The following is a 6,944-nucleotide window of genomic DNA, read 5'->3' on the forward strand; positions in this document are numbered from 1 at the left end:
AAATGACTTGTTGCTCCAAAGGTCCACATTTCTAATCAACACTTCTTTCACCTTTCAGGGCTGAATCTATGTCAGAAATGTAGCCTGAAGGAATTTTACTTCTATTCTGACCTATGGAATGTTTCCTATTACAAAGAAATGTTGGTTTGGGTTTAGAGTTTCATATATCCTGCTGTATCAGGTATCACAGAGCCAATGCCTAAAGGGAATATGCTTCGCTGGAAATCAACCAGAGATTGGCGTCTAAAAATAAATATATTTACATTTTTCTATCTGATCTGGAAATTTATTTCCAGAAGTATAAAATCATAGAATCTCAGACAGGTTTGCCTGGAAGGGACCTCCAAGACCATCCAATCCCACCCCCTGCCATGGGCAGGGACACCTTCCACTAGCCCAGGTTGCTCCAAGCCCCGCCCAACCTGGCCTTGGACACTTCCAGGGATGGGGCAGCCACAGCTTCCCTGGGCAACCTGTGCCAGGGCCTCACCACCCTCACAGGGAAGAATTTCTTCCCAATACCCCATCTAAATCTACCTTTTTTAATTTGAAGCCATACTTCAGCATTTCATGGACATACCATATTCAACACATTAGAAGAAAAGAATCCTCCTCTGGAGGCCAAGAGGTCAAGTTTTCACTTCTATGTGTCATCAACTCTTTGGATACAATACAGTATTACCTATTTTAGGGGAAAAAAGAACCATTAAAAGTCATTTTTGCTATGTGGATTGTTACTGTGGAGAACAAATCAGTTTAAGAGTTAAAAGAGAAACATGGGAGCAAACTTCCTGGGGGGGGAAGAAGAGGAAAACAAATTAAAACTTTTTCAAAATAAAATCTCCATCTATTTTCAATAAATAATATCCAGTTTTCCCTTGGGTTTCTGTTCAGGAACCACAGGCATCTGCCTCTGCCACCCACAGCCCCAGCAGAGACACAATTCCTCCAAGGAATTCACGTCAGAGCCGTGACCTGCTGGAGACACACGGGGATGAAAAGTGGGGTTCTTTTATATAATTCCCTTCTTGCTTGATTCAAACCTCATTAAATCAAGAGCAATATTAACCATCCATTTCAGAGGATGTTGTGCGAGGCCCTTTTCTCAGCAATGAGGCTGGAATTGTTTATTAATCCCATTATTTATTAATCCCACTGTCACCTGACTCTTCAGGTGATGAACACCAGACAACACCATATTTCACTCGTGGCTACACTGTAATAATTAAATAATATTAAGGAGAATTACCAGGGATGGAATTACCAGCAAATCAAGACTCTTAAATTCCACTGAAGGATGTTTAAGCAGACATTCCACAAGGGCAAACAGATAAATTAAGGTTCCCCTCAGCAATCTCTGTGACAACGGGAGAATACTAAACAGGGAGCATGAGGGACGTGTTGTAGCAAAATGGTTTGCCTTATTTTTAATTTAAATGTAGTTATAGGGATGAAGAGCCTGGAGGCATCAACCATTCCCAATCAAAGCTTACATGATTAAGTCTTCTAAGTGTAGTAAAATCACCACTGCCCAGGACTGCTCGAGTCATCAGAGGATGAATTTTTTCAGTACAAAGTCTTTTTTTTCTTACCTTTTTTTTTTTTTTTTAAGTATTTTCAAAAAACATGATTTCTCTTTGGCAAAGGAACCCTTTGAAGAGGCCCAAATAGCCTTTGAAGTGAAAATAGGGAAGTCATTTCATATTCAGACACCCATTTTACCTCCGCCTTCCTAAAAACGAAGGCGTCCAACTCAGTGAAAAATTTATCTAATGAAATAGGCCGACTGGGCTCGTGACATCAGAAGCTTTCAAGGCAACAAAATGGCCCTAAAATGGAAGTGGAGATGTCTTTGGGTGTAAATCAAAGACATTGAATCCAAATACTGGTTAATTATTTCAGATTAAGAGCTACAAAGTGTAAGTCAAAATGCTGCAATGCATGAAGAACATGAATGGGCTGGTAAATATGTTGTTGTTTTGAGCTGTTGGCCCAAAAGATTTATTAAACCTCAGTTTAAATCTTCCTTTTCTAAGTCACAAAGGCCATTAAGAACTCCTGGAAGTGGTAGATGCCACACAGTCCATTAGCAACTGGATCTTAATGCTCTTCTCTTCCTCCTTCCATCCTCAGAAATGTATTTCTCTCCTTTAATATTTCCTCAGAGCCTCCTATGTCACAGGTTTTCCCATGCACGTCTTTCCTCTGCCTCAGAAAGAATGAGAGTGGCTGATGTTACTCAGAAACCAGAAGTTTTAAGATAGTTCTCAGTGGAATGATGAAAAATCCCACAGGTTCCAGAAAGCAATTGGTAAATACAGGCTTCTACTTCCATAAAATGCAATTTATTAAATACAAATGTGTACCAATGGGAAGTGTTTTACTGCTGCAAATTCAAGGCTGCTCGAAGCAGACTCCGAAGTCAATAACCCAGCAGTAAAAGCAGCAGCACACAAATATATGTCTCCTCCTATTCCACAAGCCACCATTTTCTTCTACACAAGATTCCCATCAAAAAAACAGCTTCAAATTTTTACCTGAGCTTTCTAGTTGAAGAAATTGTGACCTGGTTTGTTACTTTTAAATATTTTTTTTTAATAATTCCTCTCCACTTTAATCCCCTTTCATGTATATTGGATGTTTAGGAAGAGGGAAATAGTCTTATTGAATAAAAAGGGCAAATAAATCATGTAACAGGAAAGCTCATAAATCTGTATTTATATTGGATGTAAAAGTAAACTCACCAAAGGTAATTTACTGACTCTAATAATGAATGTGACTATTAGGCCCTTAGATTTTATTAGTGTGGTGAAAGAACTTATTTTACATTCAAATATTTAAATACTCACTGAAAGCAAATGTAAAAATATTGCAAATATTAAACACTCAATTACCTCGAGTTACGTAAAAATTCATTGAAAAATAATTTCCTGCCTGCACAATCATATATTGCAAAAATCTGAAGTTCCTGATTTCCAGGGAATCCAGTGAATTTGATGGATTTATTTGGAGACTAAATGAGGAAATATTTGCATTTCTCACAGGAACAGGCAGGAAGCAGTTGGCATTTGGAGTGCTGACCACAGGGCAGCTCTGGGGATTCCTAAGGAATCATGGAATCATTAAGGCTGGGAAAGACCTCATCAAGTCCAACCAGCATTGCCAAGGCCACCACTAACCCGTGTCCCCAAGTGTCACATCCTCATGGCTTTTAAACCCTTCCAGGGATGGGGACTCCACCCTTGACCTGGGCAACTGTGCCAGGGCTTAACCACTCTTCCAGTGGGAAAATTCTTCCTAATATCCACCATGAACCTCCCAAGGAGCAACCTGACCAAAGCCTTCCTAAAAGAATAGAAACTGAGACTTGCTGGTGCCTTGGGGTAATGCTGGGGAGAGGCAAGGTGAAGAGTTCTTACCTCACTCAATGATCATGGGTTTGCTCTTTCATGGTGGATGCCAGGATGAGAAGGACATGGAACTGTTGGAGCAAGTCCAGAGGAGGCCACAAGGTTGATAAGAGGACTGGAGCACCTGCCCTATGGACACAGGCTGGGAGAGCTGGGAGTGTTTAGCCTCGAGAAAAGAAGGTTGAGTGGAAACCTCACAGCACCTTCCAGTGTCTGAAGGAGCTATAGGGAAGCAGGATAGGGATGTTCATCAGGAACTGCAGTGATGGGACAAGGAGTATGAAAGAGGGGAAAATTAGAAAGAGAAAATTAGAAAATTAGAACAGAAAGAGGGGAAAATTAGACTGGATATTGGGAAGGAATTCTTGGCTGTGAGGGTGGTGAGGCCCTGGCACAGGTTGCCCAGAGAAACTGTGGCTGCCCCAACTCTGGAAGTGTTCCAGGCCAGGTTGGACGGAGCTTGGAGCAACCTGGGCTAGTGGAAGGTGTCCCTGCCCATGGCAGGGGGTGGGACTGGATGGACTTTAAGGTCCCTTCCAACCCAAACCATTCCATGATGGTAGAAAATGAAGGTGAACCACAGACACAATGAGCTGCTCCAGCGAGGGCATTAAAAATAAAATGAACAAAAACATCCCTAAATGTTCCTACAGCCATAAGATGCAAGTTCAGGTAAGATTCTGAAAAATAAAGCAGAAAACCCTACAAATGTCCTCATTTCACATCTCCCATGACCAGATCACACAACTAACAGGACACAAAAGACCTTTTCTTCCTCTGGTTGCAGAGCTCTGGTGATTTTGAGCCATTTGAGTTTAGCTCAATCCAAAAATAACATTAATGACAATAAAACTTTATCTCTTCACTCTCAGCACAGGAGGATGGGAGAGAATTCATGTTGGTTTTATGTTATGTGAGTTGATCACTCTCTGCCTACTTACCTTAAACAGCCAGCTGTGCTGCTGCCTTATTTTTCAGAGCTTCCATAAAGAAAATGCTGCAATTTTGTAAATTATAGTCCTGCAATCGATAGCTCTATTTTCAATGTGCTTAAATCAAATCAAATACTTACCTGAACAGCAAACCAGGCAAAAACCTGAAGGGACAAAATTCAGAGGGAAACATTAGCTATGATTTAACTTGATTGCAAAATGCACTTCCCAAAAGATGATACAAGGGTACAACAGGTTTTTCGCAGCTCTCCCCAAGGAGTTATTATTTAAATCAATCAATTCACCAACTGACAGAGGAGATTTCCATATCCAGAACACCTGAGAGCTCCCATCATTTCCCCAAATTTCGGGATATCACGGAATGGTTTGGGTTGAGAGGGACCTTAATGATCACCCAGTCCCAGTCCCAATGCCTGCCATGGGCAGGGACAACTCCTACTACCCCAGGTTGCTCCAAACCCTGTCCAATCTGACCTTAAACACTTCCAATAATATTAAGCTTTGATATATGACTTTAGAAGCCTAAAAGTAACTCCCACCAAATTTCACAATTAGTGGGGGGTGAGATAGGCTCCTCCTCAGCCTGCTACTCTACTTAAAATGCTGCTTGGTCATAGACATGTAGCTTGGAATATCTGAAATAAAGCTTAGATTTTATGTTCACCTTCCTATGAAGCGACACGAGAAACTTAACTCAGATTAATGCCTGTTTATACATTTTAATTGTATATTAAAGTGTGTTTTGTGGCTACATCAGAAACATCAGTGGCATATTAACTTACATCAGCTTTAACAAAAAAAAAAAACAACATTTGCACATTGCCAATTATTCCGCAATTATATGCAAATTACCTTCCCCACTAATTGCTCTGACAGGTGACTAATAGCTCCTCTAAAAGGGGGGGGTGGTTTTACCCAGGGGTTTCCTCAATTATTTTGCTTGACCACCTTTCCTTCCAGCACTGAAACATAAAGCAGAAATGCTCAGTTTACGCTCTGCTGGGGATTTTTCCCAATCCAAATCGATGTGCTCCTTCCCCATCTCCTGTGTCTGTGCATCCCCCAGCTCAGGGACACTCACCAGGGAACAGTTTCTGCCTCTGGTAGAGCTCCTGAGTCTCTAAAAGCTTTTCCAGATTTGCTCCTGAAGCATCTGTGGTCAAACTCCAGCAGGTTTTTAAGCAAATGGGGGCTGAGGAGGGAACCTCGATGTGCCTCAGTGATCTCAGAGTTCTTTTCTAACCTTAATGATTTCATGATTCCATGACTAGAATGCCCCACAGCCCTCACGGGGACTGTATGAGCAGAGCAAACTCTTGATAAAACCTCCACACCTACTTCAGGTGCAAATGATCTCAGTGCAAGTGCAGATAAATAATCATCTCTTCGTGTTTGGGTTGTAAATCTCCTTTAATTTGGACACTCTCTCTACTGTGCCAGGAGGAGAAGGAACAGTCTGGTATCTGTGAGGGGTCCTGGACACTGACTGGTGAGTATTGAAGACAACTGGCTGTAGGAATGATGACACCCGTGGAAAATGCTGCTCATTCAGCTGACAAATGTATATGAAATATAATCTTGCCCCACTGACAGGTTTACCAAAGGTGGGCCTAGGATGGGACAAACTCATTTCATTGGATCATAGAGTTGTTAAGGTTGGAAAAGACCTTCAAGATCAGCAAGTCCAACTGTCTTCCACTACCATGTTCATCACTAAACCATGTCCCCAAGTGCCACATTCACATGTTTTTAGAACACTTCCAGATATGGCCACTCCACCACTGCCCTGGGCAGCCTGTTCCAACTTCATTTCAATCCCACCAGCCATCTCCACAACCTCCTCGGGGAGGATGGGGACACACTGGAGGGTTGGCTCTTTGGGCTACAGCAAAACCATTTCTCCTGTCTGAGGGCAGAGTGTGACCAGACAGGACCAGGTGCCTGTGGTTTCCATTCTGGGGGAGAGAGAGCCTAAGGAAAAGTTGCTGAAAACCAGGAACAAACTACAGGAAAGGCACTGACCACTGTGGATCTAAAGCTCCTCACTGTTGTTGTTCAGAGCAAACCTTTACACAGAATCACTGAGGTTGGAAAAGACCCCCAAGATTGAGTCCAACCCCTGACTGATCCTCACCTTGTCACCCAGCCCAGAGCACTGAGTTCAGGATGTGTTACAATTCTGTGATTCTCTGCTGTCCTTCCCAGAGACCCCTCCCCTGAGTACTTCCCTACAACCCCCCACAAACAGGAATTTGATGTACACGCTGTAATACAACCCCATATGTTCCACACAGTCTCACTGTGAAAATGCTTCCCAGGCTTGTTTGCAAACACTCAAATGCTGCAAAACAAATGCCACCTCCTGCATGCAAATGAGAGCATTGCCTGGGAGATGGTGACCTTTGTTTTCCACACAGACCCCCCAGCTGGTGCCAGGATTATCTATACATCCCAAGGTGTGTTTCATCTGAAATGCAAAGCGTTCCTTTACTGCATCTCTGCTTGGCTGGGAATCAAAGGAGTTTGTTTCCCTGTCCCTGAGAGCTCTTTGCTTGACTTTCACATCTTTAGAGGTGATTTG

The 6,944-nt window shown here is 42.4% G+C and overlaps 1 long non-coding RNA gene across 1 annotated transcript; it reads right to left on the reverse strand.

Annotated features, from left to right (window-relative positions):
• Positions 1 to 1,969: 1,969 nt before the first annotated feature.
• LOC135418462 (uncharacterized) lies at positions 1,970 to 5,698 on the reverse strand. The gene is made up of 3 exons (XR_010432457.1): positions 5,445 to 5,698; positions 4,483 to 4,506; positions 1,970 to 2,209 (listed from the first exon to the last, which is right to left on the reverse strand). It is a non-coding gene; the product is annotated as an uncharacterized LOC135418462 (long non-coding RNA).
• Between the last annotated feature and the right edge of the window lie 1,246 nt (positions 5,699 to 6,944).

Source organism: Pseudopipra pipra, chromosome 8, assembly GCF_036250125.1.
Source record: "Pseudopipra pipra isolate bDixPip1 chromosome 8, bDixPip1.hap1, whole genome shotgun sequence".
Classification (NCBI taxonomy): domain Eukaryota; kingdom Metazoa; phylum Chordata; class Aves; order Passeriformes; family Pipridae; genus Pseudopipra; species Pseudopipra pipra.